At 34.9% G+C, this 21692-nt stretch overlaps 1 protein-coding gene across 2 annotated transcripts in view; it reads right to left on the bottom strand.

Annotated features, from left to right (window-relative positions):
- The window catches only part of LOC134680167 (uncharacterized), a 56188-nt gene that overhangs the window by 13510 nt on the left and 20986 nt on the right, over positions 1 to 21692 (bottom strand). The window contains exons 1-2 of one of the 2 annotated variants that reach the window (XM_063539237.1): positions 20889 to 21094; positions 6257 to 6321 (exon numbers count right to left, since the gene is read on the bottom strand). The gene's annotated coding sequence lies outside the window, so the exon portion shown is untranslated. Of the gene's footprint in view, positions 1 to 6256; positions 6322 to 20888; positions 21095 to 21692 lie in introns of those variants that run through there. The other variant, XM_063539238.1, reaches the window with a different exon arrangement.

Genomic DNA, 21692 nt, shown 5'->3' with positions numbered 1-21692 from the left:
AGTAATTAATTAATCACTCGAGTTTATTCCACATTTACACTCGTGTTGTATAAATATTTGCGGGCTAATGAGCTTGTTTATTTGAACGTAATAAGGGTAATCGAGACGGTAGCGATAGTGTCTAAGTATCTATAATAAATATTACATATGTACATAGTCAAATTGTGTCACAGCAAAGGTCTTTAATAGCTCTTATTATTATTAGTCCAAAGACTAATTTCGTTAAATCCTATAGCGGTCGTGAGATGGCATATCTATGCCTGTAGGTCGCAATGGCTATTACATCAACAGGCTTATTGTATGCATAAATTGACGCTTGTCATAATGTAAGTATTAATCTGCATGCATTATAATAGCTTTAGTTGTCAAAACTAATCTGATAGGTATACCAGACTTAGGTAGGTACTGTATAAATATATTAAGTAGAATCATTACTTTTAAACTGTATGTTAAAGTTACTGGGTAGATAAATTGTATTCTTTCATAAGGCCAGAACAGGTAGAATTTAACATATAAAATCCAACAGGCAACTATTAGAATTAATTCTATACTTTATTGTATCATCACATGTTAAGGAGAAGTAAAATAAAAAACTACTTACCCACTCCTTTCATATATATTATTTTGAAATTGGTTTTAATGTAGGTATTTTAATTGTTTTACAATATTAGATTTAATTCCAATAACACTTAATCTTGAATTCAAATTGCAAGTGAATTAGTTAATCAAATATTATCTTACTTAATCATCAAGTTGTACTAATTGAATGCATAATGTATTATTGATGTTTGTAATAAACTGTTTTTATATAACAAGTAATTTTACACAATAGCATTGTTGTAGTGCAAAACTACTTAAGTAAATTGGTCTCCTCATTCGCCAGAAAGTGCCTTAATGCACTTGCGTTGTCCACTTCAATTCTGCACATCTTTTGTTACAAACGAATCTAAATAAGCTCAAGAAATGGCTGTTAACAAAAAGTTTCTATAATTTAAATGAATATTTTATTTACATAGACAATTAATAGTTATGATGTTATGTTATTGTTTTTTTGTTTTTTTGCATGCATTAGGTTAGTTTATAATTGTACGCCCGAAATGGGCAAGCTGATGGACTTCTGTAATATTTATAAGACCTATGTACCAACACAGCTTTGACAATAAATAAATCTTATCTTATCTTAAATCGAATGCCGTAAAAAACACAAAGTGACATTTAGGGACGTCACTGAACATTAGATATGAAACCAGATATGAATTTTATAAGCTTAAATAAAAATATGCGGGATGTAATGCGGGAAACTGTAAAAGCCTTTCATCCTTTATCGAAGGGTCGGTCGCAAAATGGACATAACGAGTACAATTGGGAATTCCCAGTTATGCGGGAAAATTCTAGCCTTTTTGGACTCCGACTGATTGACATTATTACATACGCAATGGATCTGTCGTATCACGTTATTTAAAAGATGAAAAAAAAAACACACATGACACCTCCATATTTCCAACAATCCATTATTGTACCTAACTTGACAGTTATTTTTAACGAATACTTTTGTTTATTCTGATTACCGCGATTCCACTATTTCCAATTTGACAAAGATATTATACGAACCTTTTGGGAATTTCTACCAATAGGTAAAAGTCAAAAAGGCTTATTGGACAAAATTTTAGGCCTTTGTAAATAAAAAGTAATAAAAAAGTACAGCCTTGTAGTTAATCTTTGTCCAAGGGCCCAACGTTGTCTGTTCTCTTTCACGGCGCAGCAACTAGTATCATTTCTCTCTCCTCGCTCTATTAAAAATGCCGTTTGTCAAAAAAGGACAACCATATTGTTGACAAGGTGGACTTCAATCAAATTTCTTGATGCGCCCAGGCTGTGTATGTGTGCGTGAAAGCCAAGGGTCCAACCTTTTCTGTTCTCTTTCACGACGCAGCAACTAGTATCATTTCTCTCTCCTCGCTCTTTTAAAATGCCGTTTGTCAAAAAAGGACAACCATACTGTTGACAAGGTGGACTTCAAATCAAGTGTTGCCTTTCTTGATGCGCCCAGGCTGTGTATGTGTGCGTAAAAGCGTATATGTGTGCTCTTTTAGGGATGTGAAAAGTCGATTTTAATCATGTTATATATCGATAAACGCTACACAGCGGAACAAAATAGAGATTAATTGAAGCTTCAATATCTTCGTTAAACATAAACATAATTGAAATGCTAATGGATAATGAATATATTATAATATAATAATATAATTCAATTATTGCGGAACACCTATTTTAGGAGGTATTTATGTATTTTAATTAAATATCTGAACTTTCCCTTGGTTCCCTGCTGGGGCGTGACTATAAAATTGTGATCTGATAACCACAATAAAGAATAAAAGCCTTTTTGGTCATTTTAGGTATCGTTAAGCCTTTGAAGTACAATTAAAATTGCAAGAAATGTCGATAGTTTATCGATATGACTTTATCGACATGGCTACAGCAACGTGGGCCACATTGTTAATCGTACACTAAACAAAAGTGGCAACAGTGACAGCTCGCTATGACAATGACACCGTCTATATATATTAAAAGTCTATGGTGAAAGCGTATATGTGTGCTCTTTTAGGGATGTGAAAAGTCGATTTAAATCATGTTACATATCGATAAACGCTACACAGCGGAACGAAATAGCGATTAATTGAAGCTTCAATATCTTCGTTAAACATAAACATAATTGAAATGCTAATGGATAATAAATATATTATAATATAATAATATAAGTCAATTATTGCGGAACACCTATTTTAGGAGGTATTTATGTATTTTAATTAAATATCTGAACTTTCCCTTGGTTCCCTGCTGGGGCGTGACTATAAAATTGTGATCTGATAACTACAATAAAGAATAAAAGCGTGTTTGGTCATTTTAGGTATCGTTAAGCCTTTGAAGTAAAATTAAAATTGCAAGAAATGTCGATAGTTTATCGATATGACTTTATCGACATGGCTACAGCAACGTGGGCCTCATTGTTAATCGTACACTAAACAAAAGTGGCAACAGTGACAGCTCGCTGAGGCACCGTCTTTATATATTATAAGTCTATGTCTTTGTCACATCGTAAGCATGTATTATTATCATATTATAAAGAGCTAACGACATGCCAAGATGGACATGCGATACGCAATCTTGGCTACAGGAAGTTTAAGAGGCACAGCGTTAATGTTTTCCTAGTGAGCTCAGGTGATGTGATGTCATTTGGTCGGTAATCGAAGTGTCATCGATTTGATGTGCACGAGAGATAATTTTCGGCGTGGGGCAACAGATCGTCGGTGACATAATTTGAAGCAACAGCTGTGTGGGCCAAAGAAAACAGAGCCATTGGTTAAACATGGCATGAATGGTTAGTACTTACAATGTGCGGGTTACAATACGCCCTTATTCAAAGTCCAAGTAGTAAAGCTTATATGCGACCGTTGATGCGACATCGTTACAGTAACTCTAAAATGTGGGTACCTAAAATAAATATCCGGATGTGACGCGTACTTGGTAGATCATAGGTATTTATTATTTGAAAATTGAAATCTTGTTTCTACTTGAGAATTTGTATTATCTACTTGTGGTATATACTTAGTTCATATGTTTTTACGTATCCGTATCGTTAGCAAAAACGAAACACTTAATATGAGAAAACTTTGGTGTAGGTATATACTTACTCGTAAGTCTGTGACAGTAGACGTTATAATGTGAGAACTTAAATAAATAAGTCAGAGTTTGGTGAAATTAATTTTTATTTTTCACGATAAGTACCTTTTCACTGTTAAACCATAATAAACAAATAATATATTTAGTAACTTTAGCTTAATTAAGTAATATGTATATGCTCCTTACTTTAAATTATTAGGTACCAACATAGACTAGGAATCCTCTAGACGTAGTTTAGAGCAATTATTTCATGTAACCGATGCTGCCAAAAATGCGGGGGTGCGCGGGACGAGGTGAGCGAAGTCCCGTGCCGTGATTGGTCCGTTCAAACGACGAACGAGTTCACGGACGTCACACAAAGACACTTTCGACTCGAACATGGAGTAAAATTACCGTATGCGTGGCAGCGGGGGTAGCGCGACTATGCTCAGTCTAGAGGATGTTTTGTCTGTGGGTACCAATAAATATTGTATTGGTACAGCCATAGGTACAGCTCAATTTGTTTCTGGAAGAGCGGGATTTCTTGACACAAGTATTTACATACTTAAGGGAGGTCCAATCCAACACAATGATTGTGACCAAAAATCGATTTTGATATTTGATTAAATTTCGTTGGTGTGCAGAAAATCCATGAGGGCTCTTTGCATCCCTTGCATGACTGTACTTAATTCAATATCCAATACCATCCATGGTATCCATGTTTACGATAGTCTACTCGTATACTCATCTTTAGATACCTACTGAATAAATTGAAGAGACCTAATAAAATTAATGATACTTAGAGGGCACTGCTGGTAAAAACAGTTTTAATAAAATATAACGTTCGAACATTAAAGGCGCCTCAGGACGCTAATTAAGCTTTTATGTAGAATCCTAGGCAATAAAGCCGTTATATGGGTACTAAAGCAACGATGAAATTACTCCCAATGAAAACATATTTCACTCAAAGCTTCGGGTGTTACCTACTACCCCACAGGCTATTTAACGACTAATCCGCTATAACAGACGATATTAATTTTCACCACAAGATTAACTAGGGCTCATTACGTATAAATTAATCTTTCCACGATAAGGTAACGCTCATAAGATGAGTATTGGCAAACAACGGCCTAGAAAAGACGACCCAATGCTATGTCTGCCAAGGTTCAAAATCAAACGATAAAAAATACTGGAAAATACTAAATTGGTTACCGCCAGGTGTCTTCCTCCAATCGCTTGCCGAGAGCAAAGGAATGAAACACATCCAGTGCAGTATGCTCTCCTACCTCAAATACTTTCTAAGGAACTCAAGGTCACTGATTTCTTTGGTTCCTAGCTTACAGCTCGCCCACGCTTGTTAAGCTATATTAATACACCATCGGTATACACGCATACAAGCTAATGGTTGTTTTGGCACCGAGATTTTAAGGATAATTAATTATACCGCAACATCTCGCGTCTGTAAAATGTTCTTTGATAACGTTGATGGTAATTTTAATGATGATGTGGCGAAAAATAACGTGGGTGCGTTAGAATATAAAATGATACGAGTAAAATCCTGATCCTGTGCAATAAATCACGACCTTTTAACAGCATGATAAAGATTTTTTTTATAGATTTTGTCATTCCGCCAGCCAGACATTTTATTTTTTGAGACAATAATTAATAAACTAACTTTAAAAAATACGTGTACCTAATTTGTATGTATGTTTAGCTGTTTCGATCAAATATTAAAGTTCTATTCTACATATATACCTAGTATTTAGAAACTGGTCCCGGTGATGCAAATTAAGATAAAAATGGAATAATTAACTGAAGTAGCCTCGAGGCCTGATATAAGTAGGTAGCGTGTAAGATGATTTACAATGCAAGTAATGCTATTATGATGCCTTTGCTATATTATAGCTTATTATAACTCTCTTTACTGAAAAATGCATAGCTGCCAAAAAAAACTTCAAATATTCATATACTAAGCATGAAGATGGCTTCAATCTTTGCAGGGATTTTAGCAAATAAATGAATAGCGTTTAAAAGTATTACTAAAATAAAACAACCGGCTAACTCTGAGTCGCACTCGAAGGGGAAGCCAGGTTTTTTCCTTAATGTGACATTCGGATGACAAATACAACAACATTGCTATTGCAACGTTACTGCTGCACGTTGACGCGTGCAATAATATCACCGTCAATTTCCTTGAAAAAGATTAAAACATTGCAACAATAATGTATGCAGTTTTCATCCGAATATGCGGCAACCGCACAGCTGATTTAGTAAAACGGATATGTTATGACTACTCTCATGTTAGCTGGAATATCTCATTCCTATATCCTTGTTTAAACGGGTTTGTCATAGGCCATAGCCAGCTATTAGTTTTACCATACATAGTCACTCGCCTTTACAGACATATAAGAGAACATATTATGTATAAAGGAAGCAGGAAGGCAAAAAATTAAGGAGCGGTAATTAAATTGTCGAACAAACTTATATCGAGCTGTATAAAGCCATAATAACATTAATAAAATATATCTACTTTGTTTCTGCTTTAGTTAAAATAATGTGCGGAAATCGTGAAAACTTAAATTAAACTCTATCTTACCTTATATTTTGGCTGGCAGTGGCAGGAGTCGCATTAGGTTCCTGTTTTCTGATTTGCGTCACAACCTATGAACAAGAAATAAAATAAGCCTAACAATTATTTTGTAGTTTTTTTGGCATATTAAGTAATAAGGTTATGATTTCTCCTTAACTATTCATTAAGCTAGTTTTTAATTTCGTTTAGTAATACCACTGTATATATCTTGTTTGTTAATAAATGATTTGACATTTATGAATATATGTATATATTATAAATTCCCATAATGTCACGGCTTACGAATGAGTCCTTTAATGTGATAATAATTAGGTACGTGATACCTAATACCTATATGTACCTATATGTCGTGGCAGAAAGACCATGACCACGTGAGCAAGGTGATGATGATATTGATGATGTTTATGATTTTTGATATGTTGCAACTCCACATACGAGTAAGAAATAAAAATCATTGATGATCTGGTATGAAAATATCTCTTAATTGCACAGTGAACATGAAACCTCTTTTTAGGCCGTCTCGGTACCTAATTGAAATTCGTAGACAACAAATAGCCTTTTGTTCATATTATTGAATTTAACTATGTACCTATAATAAAACAGCAATTTTAATTTTGTGCTACGACTGTAAACGGGACGTAAGGGACGTTCATTTACATGCAACACAGTAAAGGTGATACTTTATGAGTACTAACTGTCAGCGGGCGCGTAGGCCGGCCCGAGTTGGCGGTCAGCAAACAATCAGCAAAAACAAGTATGCAAACACTTTAAGTACTATGAAGTCTCTTAAATTTGTAAGCGTATAATAAAATGCAATCGTCATCCTCTTATGTCTGATCATAAAATACAATTGTGTAAATAAGTATTGCTAAAGCTTACGTAACTTCAGAGCAAATCGGGTAAAGAGCCGCAAAGCGCTAAGTGCAATGACGTGAAACATGACCAGAACATGACTAATATCTAAATAGGCGCGGAGTTAAAAGGAAAACGGAATATGTAAATTCGATCCCAAGAAAACGAGTCGTTTTAGGAAAAGTATTCCGACATTAGCGTTTTTCCTTGGGTAAAACAATTTAACGTTATGGTCGCTGAAGCACGTGCACAATATTTATGCTGGCACAATAAAGTCAAACGAAATAAACGGCTCGATTCGGGAAATGAATAAGAGATGCACTAGATATGAAATAGTAAAGATATGTGACGTTCCACGGCAAAAGGTATTTTATGGCGGCTGGCGCCACGATTCGGGAAATTAATTAGAGATTCACTAGATATGAAATAGTAAAGTTATGTGACGTCCCACGATAAAAGGTACCTTATGGCGGCTGGCGCTTTACGTCGCATAGCGCCGCAATAATATTGGAGCGACGTTAATAATCGTAAGCGCCAACCGCCATAATGTACCTTTATTTGTGGGACGTCACATGTCTTTACTATATCGTATCTAGTTAATCTCTAATTCACTTTTCGAATCGCGCCGAAAGACGCGTAAAGATGCAGTCAGCATGTATAGTTCGTTTTTCTTAGCATTAGAAATAAGATAAACAATCTTGATGTGTCTTTTAATTGAAAAAACACATTTTAAAAATAGGTTACGTTCAATATGTAACAATTATGAATCTAATACGATCACTTATATTCTTAAGCTTTCATAAGTAATAGTTACTGATTTTTAAAAAGCGTTTTTCAATTAAAAGATATGTCAAGATCACTTATCTTCTTTCAACTTCTTTCTAATGCTAAAAAAAACGAACTATAAGTATACCTTTCATAAGGAAGGGTTGGAATAGTTACGCATTGTTTTGTCAGGTAAATAAAAGAGAAAAATGACTACTGGCACTACTGTATTGATATCGTAAGTAATATTGTTTAGTAAACAAGAATCTAAATTGGGCATCAAACCTTTCATTAGGACAATGCGTCTCGTGATCGTGACCAGGAAAGTCACTCTCCTACTTTTTAGGGCTCCTCTACACGATGGGTCAACGCCGGCCACTCCAAGGGACGCATGTATGCGTTAGAGGGAGCAAGTGATATTGCTATCTCTACCGCATGGCTGTGTTCCTTGAAGTGGCCGGCGCTGGCCCATCGTGTAGAGGAGCCATCACACCGTGCGCTCAGCACATTGTTATCTGTTTCCACTAGTTTCCAATAATTAGAACAAATATCTTGCTGTTCAGTAAACCTTTACGCATCCTCTTATTTTGATTGTCTCACGGGTCACCATATAAGCCCAGTGTATGCGAACTTACTCGTGGAAATGATTATTACCTATTTATATTCCTTGGAAACAAAATGAAAGTTATTTTCGAGACAAAAAGCCGTTGAAAGCAATAGGTACTTACGTGACGTGAGCAATTTAATTTAGTTTATTGGAATACCTCTTTGTAGTTTCATTGTATTACGGGAACGTAAGAAGCTTGGAGCTTTTTTCAATATATAAATCATCCGAACTAACGAGATCATATTATGTTCATCTTCTTTCAGCATCCCTTTGTGCCGTGGTGGGGCTTATAACATAGTCGTGTGTTTTATGGAATGTGTCTACGAATCAGGTAATGTTTCTAATCATATTAAATGTATGTAATAAACAAGCAATACGTGCAATTTTAACGATTTTTACTATGTATAAACTTAACTCATATAGTAACACATATCGAACATTTGCTTAAAATCAGTTCATCTATTTAGGAATTCATGATCGGAAATCAGATTACAGTGCAACGAGCGATTACAGGGTATCGGGTGGTTTAATTCAGTTTTATGGTGCAAATTAGTATATACTCGTATATAGTAAATCAGCTCGCTCCATCGTAGGCCACGTCTACGCCTCGGCTAGTTTGTGGCCATGAGTAAGCCCATAAATAATAAAAAAAAAATCTATACCGACTTACCGACGTGTGTCCCATTCCGAACACCTCGGAAATATTATATCTCAAACAGAAAGCTTCTACATAAAACTCGAAGTTTTTTATGAACTAAAAAATTCAAAGATCGGTTCCCTGTAGGTATACCTTCCTTACCTTATCTTAACTTAGATACTAGTGTAAAATCCAACTGCCCACTGATTTTAAAGAATAAAGTGGAAGTAGTATTTTTTTAAACATAGCAACATATATTATTAGGATCTCACTCATTATACTTACATAAATTCTAGGTCAGTTACTTAGGTAATAAGTAATAATAGATAGTGCTAAAACTATATCCCGTGTCGGATTTTCGGCTATAATTTGACCACTAACCCAGTTCAAGTTTCCACTATTGATTTTCTCTAAAAATAGATTTTCTTTAAAATAGCGTTTCATCGTATACAATAAATAGAAGTGGCATGGTTTTATTTCCCATCTATTACGAGTATAGTGTCTTCTGAATTTAGGTAGTCGAAGTTGAAATCTGGTAAATGTAGGAAAGACCTACATAAGTAGTAAATAAAATATTATTGTTATTTCGTGAGCTCTAAAAAAAGCCGCGTGTGAAAATGATTGGCACTATTTTATGCTTTATAATTTTTTATCCTCTCTATCCTAAATTGTGTGTATGATCCAAAAATTAAGATTATAAGAAAAACAAATGCTATAGCATTTTTCCAACAGCATTGGGACGGTGGCAGGTGGCAACTCTATACAATTTATAACCTTAAGAAACAAATCTTGCAATTGCATTGAGATGGCATCTGTCACTGTACCCATACTGTATGAAAAATACTATAAAAAAAACGTTTGGCGAATGTCAACTTTCCTTAAAAAAAATTAGCATGCATTGCGCTACTCCCACAGCACTACATCCTATTTGACTTTAAAATTTCAGGTGAAAATCTGTTATCTTCAAACTTGGGTCACGTCTTGGGGTGATTAGTATTGAGGTCGCGATCGGCGATACAGGATGTACGGAATACGAGAGTGATACCATTCGATCCGTGCTTCGACAGTGCGTGACAGATCTAATCCGGAAAATTGAATTGGTTGTCAATGGCTTTCTGTGTTTTTTTAACGTTGACTTATTGTATCCAAAGATATACATCCGCGAATTATTGTTTTATTATATGTAGCTAAATAAATAAAGCATAATAATGTTATAAACCCGTTTTTTGTAGTGTTTGAATCACGAATAATTTACATGCCTACAAGCTTTTTTTAAGAATAGCTCCTAAAAATAGAGACATCACTAGAGGGCGGAGTACCGGTGGCAAATTTCACACAAAAGGTATGGAGTCGTTTTTATAATTTTTATTTTAGGCTTGAATAATAAAATTATTCATTTACCTAATGTACTTAGTATGGTACCTACTCGTAAATTGGAAGTAAGTACTTAACACTATGCACTTAAATTCCGATAGAAGAAAGTTTTCTGGTAATAGATATAGTTAGGACTATTTTAAGCCTCCAAGGAAGTGAAACCGTGCGAAATAAACTCGAATTGGTTCTAGATAGAAACCCAGATGCTGACGAATTAAGGAATATGATTACAATGGAAAATTATAAACAAGTCCTTAAACATGCAACCATGACATCGGTAGATGTAGAGTGATCGTTTTCCACTCATAAATGGATCTTCAATAAATTAAGAAACCGATTCACTCCGAAAAACCAGGAACATGTGGCCATAGTCCAGTCATTTTATAACATGGATACGCACTTAAGTGTAGATTGTGATAAGGACCTAGAACACATAATTCCAGTCCTCAATTGTAATTGAATGGTCTTGAAAATAATATATCGTTTGGCAGGTATAACTTCTTAGTCTATAGTTCGTTTTTTTTAGCATTAGAAAGAACTTCACAGAAGCAAGCATGCAGTTTTTATCTAGCCCTTTAATTGTTAATAATTATTGAATTATCTAATGTAGCATGGTCTATACATATAATTTACTTCAAATGATTACCGCTAAAAGTGCCGAATTTGGAACCACAAGCTTACTTCTGCGAAGTTCTTTCTAATGCTAAAAAAACGAACTATAGTATTTAGTACCTAATGATAATGTTTTGATAAGAAAACATATTATTATGTATTATAGATATTAACAACATATTACATTATATTATTATGCAAAATTAATCATTTATTCGTTATTTATTTAATCATAAGAATACTTAGGCGACTCCATACATTTAGTGTGAAATTTGCCACCGGTACTCCGCCCTCTAGACATCACTTTTAGTATGCATGAGCTACCGTTAAAAATAATAATGTTCCTTTGAAAATACACCACACGGCACACGACTTGACAAGACACACAAGTAACGGGACTAAGCACCGCGACCTTATCAACTTTACCTATTGCACTTAAACTGTAAACCCGTGTACGGCATTGTTCACAAAACGATTTTATGCTAATTGAGGTGAAATTGTCGATAACACTAAATACATAACGGTTTTTTAAAGATAAAAATAAAGTTTTTTTTGTTGTTATATTTTTTATATTCTAAAAAAACAGTGTCCTGTAAATTATTATTGGGGGATTCTAAAAGGACCACATTACAGATTTTGCTGGTCAAAATAGGTAGAATTATCCCACCGAATTGCTGTCGCTATAAGGTTGAATTTGGGTTGAATCTATTTTGTATCAACATCGCCTCCCCCTTATAGTATCCCCTTCCTAGTCCTTGCTGCAGGATCTGCTGGCTGGAGTTACCCCAAGTATCAGTATCAGCCAAAATAGGTCAAGAGTTATCGATTATTGTTATCGAAAATTATCATACTACTGGATGAGTTTATCTTTACGATTCGTTATCACTATACATTCAAACAACGCTTCAGCAGGAATTCCTAGCATACTTATATTGAATTCCAGTGTGATAGGTAATCTGATTACAAGCGAAACTACGAAGAAGATAAATAGATAAAGTAAACTGGGTCAAACAACAGAAAATACAAAGATCCTAAAGTAAAAGGGCCAATGGCAAAAGAAATCTAATTAAACTCGAGTGCCTCACGTTGAATATTAATTACCTAGACAATTAAATCCCGGGTAATGAAGATGGACTAAAAAATAATAATTGTGATTGTAGATGGATAAGACGTGAGTCAGGTGGAGGTCAAGCTGTGACGACATCTTGGTAGCTAAGATTAGCTATGACGCACCGCGGGCATAGGTAGACTACGCGCGCGGTCACTACCCTGGAGACAAACAAATGTAAGATTCATTAAAATTACTAATTATTAGAAACAGATTTAATGAAATAAAGAGTTGAATAATCATTGGTAATCTATAATTTAATAAATTTAAAAGTAACGTGACTGATAGTTGACCTTTGTAAGTAGAAGGTAGTTGGAAGAAAGAATAAAAGACGACTGGCATGGCGGTTAACGGGCATTCGGTTACGGGCAGAGGTGAAGGGAGGCCGATTGTGAAGTGAGAGGATTGGAGATTGAACTGTAACGGAATATTCTGATCTAGAAATATATTGCTGTTATGAAAGAAGGAATTTTTATTATACAAACAATCGCACCTAGTTCCATCAAATGATAAGACTTCATGTGGGTATCGTCATTGCAAAAATAATGGCTATGCTATGTAGGTACATAACTGTCTATATACGAAATACTATTTCACAAAGACATCCCATTTTCCATTTACAAATTATGGTCATATTCTCATTGCGTATTATATTGAATAGCAGATACCTATCTCAATGTAATTTTCATTATTAATATTTTGCTCATCAAGTACCTATTTGATCACGATTGTGTTAATTTTTACTATACAAATGGGCAGCTAATTTCACACGGATAAAACAATATTATGCGTAGTTAATAACTGCGTTTTATTCGACATTCTGTGCGAGTTATCCGTTCCTGGTAGCCTTGATACTTATCCAAGTTCCGTTAGCGAAGATGAACCGGTTAACCTTTAGGATTCATTTAAATCTTTATAGTTCTGTTAGTAAAAAAATATAATAACATTTATTGTGAAATAAGAATCTCAAGCGAGTATTGTTTTATATATGTATAAAAGGTCTACCCTTAAAAAGACATTTAGGTAAAGGGTACCAATGCAAAGGTTCTCCTTTCAAAGTTTTCCACTTTATAAACTTGAGCGGATATTCTATAGGTAGAAAGCAGTAACCGTCTCAAAGCTGCGCTATTTTGTGGCTGCAAGTCGGTGCATTCTGTAGAAAGGAACCGGCTCAGGCTTTCACAAGGCGGAACAGGGCTCTTTCTTACCTCCTGTCTCGTAGGGGCGATTCTATTGAGTGTCAGACATTGTGGCTCGACCTCAGTGTGAAACGCGCTGCCGTTGCCAGCCACTTAAATATAATACGGATTTTGGTGTTATTTAGAAAACGCGGTTGGTATGGTATGTTTATCAAAATATAATTTTCATACTGAGCAATATACATAATATGCTGAATACGATTTAAATCTAATCGATACATAGATGATCCTGATAATCAATGTATGTCCCGTAGAGAATTTTGTTATATACAATAAATAAAAGAAATATTTGGGGACAATCTTATTTACACAGATTCACCTAGTCCCAAACTAAATAAAGCTCGTACAGTCATCAGCAATAGTATCTTACACAACTAGGGCCGCAAAAATATGTGACACGTTCTTATTTGGAGCGCAATAAGAGCGCGTCATATATTTTTGCGGCCCTAGTTGTGTAAGATACTATTGCTGATGACTGTACTATGGGTACTAGGTAGCGATATACATACGTATACATACTTAAATATATACATACGTTCAGAAGTTTTCATTTGAAAGGTGTCGTCGTAAACTTTGTCATCTAACTCACCTAACAAGCGTATCTTGAATTAAATTCGTTTACTTACTCGTTCATTAGATAATATTAAAATGTATGTATACCTATAAGTATGATATAACGAATACATAGCCCTACTTATAAAAGGACCGTTTTCAGATAATTGTAATTGGAATTTTGCTACAAAGTTTTCATTCGATTAGAATCTCTTTGATATCTTTAATGAAATACCAAACTTAATTATAAAAAGGCGTTAAACGACAGCATTTAATGTGCTTAAATGTTTACGGCGCCGTCTAAAACAAAATTCGTGTCGTTTTCCCGCCGAGCCAAATTGACTCGCAGGACTAAAATCACTTTACGATCTGTTCCCTTTTTACGATGTGCAGAAACCCAGTTAAACTCCACTTTTATTTGTTTCAAAGCGAGTTAGCCTGTTTGAGTTTTTTTAACAATTCCAGTCGGTTCACGTAATAGAGGAAAGCTGTGAAACTGTAGTTACGTATTTTATGGGTAAGAAAAATACCACACTAAAAGCGAAGGTAAGTACGTGATCTTGTATTGTTCATTAATACTATAGAACGCAGCGTAAGCTTCTATTACTGAGATTGTGCGTTGATTATATAAGTGGTAAATTTTAATGAAATGTTCATAACAGTATTGTGTACCTAACTCAATGCAACGTGTTTCTAGAATATTAATAACGGTTTAATTCCATGAATTTACTTTACTATAAAATTTTATAATGTTTCCTGAGGTTATGGTTCATTTGTCATCTGTTTATCAATTGCTGTGAGTGAAATGCTTAAATTAGTTTAAGATCGTTTACACGGAACCTCGCTCATTCACAGACTTCACAGTTGATTCCAACAAGTACCGGCTTTCGATCCGCTCATTTTTATTAGAACTGAGAACCTTTGGGATTATTCATTCTTTCTTCTTTTAATAGCAATGTTTGTAGTGGTGATTACATAGATATAGAGAGAACAAAAACATTGTTGCTATTCCTTAGTTAGAACTAACAGCCAATATTTTCCAAAACTTGTGTAGATTGCCAAAATTTTCTTTGTTTCGCACAATAGTAGCTAATAATTTATCAATAACACTATGACAAAAGAAGTTCCTAGGTGACAATTTGCTCCGCGTTTCTAATATTGAAATATGCAGGAAGATGTCTGTTTCACACAAATCAACGCACATATTTAGCATCGTTATTACCAGCAGCATTTGTCAACTGGTTTTATGAATATTCAGTTTCGTAACTTACTACGGTTTTTGTTTAAGAAACAGTCTTTGACTCGTCAGAAACATCGTTAAACAGAAACATGAAATATTAACTAGATTCTTTGTCTTCAAAATTGTGAAACTTGGTAAGAAAATGGCTATTTTACAATATAAAAGACTTCGTCTTGTTGGTTGTCACAAACTTATCTGGAGATAAAGGTATTCCGGCGAGAGAGGTTCAGTGTCCAAAAAGTAATGTAAATTACCCCAGGAAAATATTAATACTACGATAGTAAAATATGCAGATGACAATAACTACTTATCGAGAATGACCACATTTGAAAAGTAGTCATTAAACACTAGGTTTGAAATCGGATACCAAAATGGACATGACAGTAGAATGACCGTCCCTATTGAAGATATTTTTAAATGCCACTTATGCCTTTCTTAATGATATTACACGCTTATGCTTATACAAATCGCGATTTGCATGACGTAATAATAGGAACATGTAAACGAGAGTGCGTGATCATTTTGTTTCGTTACATAGTCATGACTCATGACATGATATTAGGCAGTTTAATTACAAAAACCATAATGATTGATTCAATGAATTACGGTTTGTTTTTACTTTTTTCGAAAAACATCATGCTAGGTTTTCGATAACACGAATATAGAGTTAGACGTGAAAGAGTTTTGTCTTATGATTTCAATCTTTAATGAAGTTATATCGGTTTTTATAAGGTCGTGATTAATCTAAATACGTTAAATAGGAACACTTGCGTTTTTTGAGTTTAACATTGTTGGATATTTACTACGTAGTAAAAAGTTTAATCTAGGTAAGTATATCTGTTTGCGGTGGTTTGAGTCTTACTTATTAAGCATATTTTGTTAACATTTACCATGCTCATGCTCAAGCAACTCAAGTAACGATGATGTCGTTGTGTCCATGGAAACCGCAACGTATATTACTCTAGTATCGTATGCCACGTGAAAACGAACTTTCGTTGGTTTCATCAAATACCTGTGGTTAATTGTTCAACCAGAAGAAAGTATCCACAACCATTATTATAAACATTGCTTAAACTACTTATGTTTCGAGTTAAAAAGATAACTAAAGGGGCCCACTGATTAACAGTCCGCTGGACGGTATCGGCCGGTCAGTTGTTCGGAACTGTCAAAATTTTGTTCTAACTGACAGGCCGATAGCGTCCGGCGGACTGTTAATCAGTGGGCCCCTTAAGTTCCATGTGGTTAGCCGTCCGCACGTCCGCGGTCCACTAGAGGTTTTCTCGAACAACGAACAACATTGATAATTTTGTCGGCAAAGAAGCGATTGCTTTTAGTTTCAGCAATCAAAAGCAAATGTTTTTTCCTACCATTGCAAATCAAAGAAATATACGCTCGTGGGTGGAATTAGCCACATAGACTTTAACATACTTTTCCTTCATGAATTTATTGAATCACAAATATATTTATGTTAATGAATATACTCGCATAGGTATTTTATTGACATAGGCATGTTTCTTGCTCGAAATACTGTTTACCCTTGTACCAACTTCACAGTCAAGCCAGGTTGCTTAAAAAACCTTTTTACTTTGTAAGGCCCATTGAACAAAGTAATAAACCATTAGGGCTGTTTAACTGGGGAACTCTAAAAGTCGTTTAAGTAAAAACAACACATCAAAGCAGATAATGGTGTGAGAGTTTAGCCCGCTTTCACAATCCGGAACTAATCAGGAGTGAATGAATGGATGAACCTTGAGCAAAGTTCAGTGCTCCCGTGGAGATAATACAGGTGTAGGTATGTACAGTCAGCAGCATAAGTTGCTAAGCGGGCCAGGTGTTCAAAATGAACTTGGCGCTACTTTATTGTTAAGAGAAAAAGAGCGTGTCAAGGTAATTTTGACACCTCGCCCGCTTAGCAACTTCTGCCGCTGACTATACGAGTGTTCGATAATATCATGTGTGGACTTCTGCCGCTGACTATACGAGTGTTCGATAATATCATGTGTGGTTTATGAACCGGCAAGTGCTTGATATCAAGTCAACGACCAAGGTTAAGTTTACGAAAAGCTCTGTTATTATTTTATGAAAAAGAGTCTGTCGTCGCGTACCTACAATGTACCATGTACCATGTATCTAAAGGCGGCATGTCGAACATCAGTCAGTCAGATCAGTTGGGCAGATCGGAGTTTATTTGTCTTGCTTTATCTTCGAGAGTTGTAGAATAAGGTGTTTAAAAAAAGGTAAGCCGGTAGGAATCGAGTTCTATAGACTCCCGTCATTGAGGACGTAGAATATTAGTCAGCGTAAGAGCGCAAGAATAATATGCTTTTATCGAAAATAAATGAGGAAACCAAATCCATAAAGAGTTAAATTTTTGTAACAGACAATACCGATATTGTCCTTGTCGTTATGTAATTTTATTTCTAAAAGCGAAATAGGCTTAGCATCAGTTTACATTTTTTGAATTTCGTCTATCAAGTTTAGAGTAATAAAAACCGGAACAAAGTGGGTTGGTTAATTAAAACAAGTAATTACCTATAGGTAAATATTTTATTCAGCAAATGGAAATTCCTAATTGTAACGAAGGTACCAGGAGATTCATACATAAATTACCAAACAATACCCAGTATAATCAATACTACCACTTAATAAGTAATTAGCTGGATATTAGTAAGTATGAAAATAAATTAATTTGTTTGCCAACATGCCGTGCGTCATCACGACATTCAAGATTGGTGGGCAAAGTCATCAGATATTATACAAAGTAGGTAAATAGGTAACATTGTTACCTACTTGCTCCAATTTATTATTATTTAACACCTGTTCAACCATTTGATTACACAAAGCTGCCAAATTTTCATCTTTATTATAAAACTTGATTTTGTTCAGGAAATGCAAAATAAAATAAAAATGTGAGTTTTCTTTTTGGAAAAAGGCGTAGGTATTTGTAAGTACGAAGTGTGGTTTACGGATAAATCGCACAATATATGGCAATAATATTATAAACAATAGGTCAATATTTCCATGATGGAAGGATAGAAGTGGATCGGCATCTTTTAACTTAGGCGAAGGCTTATGTGGAAAATTTTCGACCTATCAGTCCATGAAGAATGAACTGTTAACAAACCATGTACCTACAGCCAAAAGTAGCGGATAAAACAACGCACCAAGAGTACCTATGTGCCACCCTGGACTACTTTTTCAAATACAGGTATACAGTGTAATTGTTCTACATTCAGAGATACTTTTAACCCGTGGAGCGCCCTACACAGACACGTGTGCTGGACTAGTATAGGAGTTCCATACTACGGTAATTCTGGGGCGCTCTAGGGGTTAATGCTGATTGCATACTTGATTCTACCATAAAATCAGGTAACTATATCAGATAAAATATTGAAGGCTGTTTACCTACCAGCGAGCCATACATAATTAACCCGTACGAGATTTAGGTACCCACACAACAACATTAATAATTTACATGAAACCCAAAGGTTTGCTCTAAGTCTAAACGGTAAAGGTACATACATATACATTATAATAATAAAATGTATAAAATAAACGTAAAAGGTAAAGGTACAGGGTCAGGTGGAGTACCTATCAAAATTTCATACTTTGTGTTTTTTTTTGTAAAATATGAGTTTGAGCCAAAATAACAAAACACGCGTGCTTTACTCTTTCATGTTCTACAACATTATAATCAAGCAATTTGCTTGAACAAAACTCTCTAAAGAAGTTAGAGAGTTTGAGCACTTTTCAGTACTTTGGAGGACAATTTCTCCCAATAGTTTGAGTTTGGGCAGCTAAAAATATACGTTGGGTTCCTTTTCTTGTCAGAAATTCGGTGTTACGAGTATTGTTTAATCCTTCAATTATTTTACTCATATTTATATACGCTTTGCTTAGTTTGTCATTTAAATGTCATAATGTGAGTAGCCAAGGTGAAAATCGTTAGTCGTTAAACGCTAATAAAAAAAAGTTAAAAATATTTAACATGCGGAAACGACAAATGCGAACAAAGGGTCACAGAATCATTTATATACTTACAATACATTTCTTACTTTTGGATTGACGTTAACGATTACCTATTGTCAACTTGTTACGCCCGTAGGTCCATCTATGTAAATTATGTAATTTTCTTACAAAGTGCAGGTACCTATTCTCATTATTTTTGCGTCTGCTTCCATCAGACTATAGTAAAGCTACGTACCTACAGATTACACAGGAACCAGTGAAGCTAGGAATTAGGTAGTCTAGAATGCACGCAGAGCCTTTAGATTATGCAGGAGCATGAGCGCAAAACAAAGTCAGTAAGCCAAGTGGAAATAGAATTTCGGATGAGTACAGAGTAAACAAAGCCGGTTTATATTGAGTAGGTACGAACAACATAATAATATATACTTAGAGTTAGATCAAGCTAAAGTGACGATGATGATAGCCCAGATTGTGCAAGTGTTATTTTAAATGTCAAACTTCCATGAAATTATGACGTTTAAATAACATTTGCACAGTGTGGGCTACCAAAATCGCTGCCGACTTAGCTTGGTCTAACTCTAACAGTGTCGCGTACGCATTATGGTCACCATGACTCTAAGGCCAATATTATTAGCGTTTCCAGAGACGAGTTAAAATAAGTCAAATTTACGAACCCCGATGCAAATTAGTTCGTCTAGTTCCACACAACAATATTGTTTATTCTAATAAATTTTACCTAGTAGGTACCTAGTGCACCTAGAGGACCTAATGCATGGTTTTTGGCATGGGTTTAAAAACTCCTAATACTACGGTACGGTACGGTATTTTATGATGTTAAAAGCTTCGATCATTTATCGTAACATCATCCAGTAAGTATTTAAGGTCTCTGGGAAAGCAAAATATCATTTTATATAGAAGTTAGTAGAATTAAGTGAGTCCTTGCTTAGGTACGAGTATGACTTTGTAGGGAACAGAAAACTTACTAAGCCACTATTAGCCGTGACGAGGAATGCACCTTTATTTGAATACCTTATTAAGTACGTACTTAGTCTTTACTATTTGCATGTCTCTGCCATCTTTTAACAAAAAGCACGACGTGAACACGTTTAGTAAAATACGTGGTTTGACTTGTCCTCGCTTTAGATTATGTCATTTGCTTTTTCCACCAGAGTTGATTCGTTACAAACGACCACAAATCATGTAAAATGCTATTGCAACACAGTTTCATTTTTAGTAGTCACTCGTATTAGATTTATTACCTTCAATTCCCATTCAAAACATGAATCATCCAAAGGAATGCGTTGATGCACGAACGTAATGTTACTATCGAAATCACTATGGTTTTCGAATCATGGTAATCACAATATTAGTCATCATTTCGATGATAATTACTAATGACATCAGATGTGTAAAGTTCGCAAAATTAAAATTTTAAAACAGTTTTTACTAATTCCGGTGTTTTGATTAGCAATAAAATGTCAGGCATAAAACTGTTTAGGCAAACATACAATTCAAATTGTAAATATTGTCCTAATCAGAGACTTAATGAAGTCTGAATAGTTTTTACGAGTATTTGTGTTTTGTCAATGTTATTTTTCTTAGGAGTACCATTTATTATTTAATTACCTGCTACTGTAAGACAAACAATGCCTTAATACATAATTTTGTCACATCCATTGAAAACGTGGAAGATGCAACAATGCATAATAAACATAATATCTACCTTACAAGTTCCGAATTTGAGCGCAACAGCTTAATCCAACTTTGTCTTCAATTGATAAAATAACATCCTATTCATAAAACACACTTTCTACTCCCGTGATAAAAAATAATATAAGTTTTCACTGATGGGTTATCGATTTATTTTATTGAATATTGCAAGTAAACGGACGCTGCGGCGTTCACTTGGATGAGGACCCGGCACGGAACTGAAGTTATTTTGTCGACGCCGTTGCCGATACCACTCGCGCTCACGTCTTCACGACGAACCGGACTATCAAACGATACATTGCTAGCTTTAATGCATTTGAGTACTTGATTCGGAAGAAAATCCGCAATGGAACCGAATTTATTCGTTACACGATTTATGAATTTCAACATTCCAGGCAAAATAAACATCAATCTTGAAGATCGTGGTTTGGTGGGACATCAAGCATGAGAACTCGATTCACGAATAGGATTAGATTTAGTGAAAAGGTGCAGGTTACATTACAAATTCATATTTTTCTGTAAAATCAGAGATAGACATTACTTATATAGATAGTTTAAGTTTTGACATTTCTCAGGATCATGATTACATGACGTACCTACCTAAGTATTATTGCGGTGTTAATTCCCAGTGATTAATTTACAGATAGTACAGTATCCTAAAGTAGATATTCTACAGTTTTCCTGGAATTTTATCGACCTCCGGTTCTTTATAGATAAAGCAATATATGGTGGAAAATCCAGCACGATTATAGCTTTTATGTAGTTCTTTCATCATCAAGGTCGTTTAAACTCGTCGTCTCGAGTCATCGTACAATAG

Source organism: Cydia fagiglandana, chromosome 3 (assembly GCF_963556715.1).
Source record: "Cydia fagiglandana chromosome 3, ilCydFagi1.1, whole genome shotgun sequence".
Lineage (NCBI taxonomy): Eukaryota > Metazoa > Arthropoda > Insecta > Lepidoptera > Tortricidae > Cydia > Cydia fagiglandana.
The sequence above is the reverse complement of the archived record's forward strand: the minus strand, read 5'-3'. Positions and strand labels throughout refer to the sequence as shown.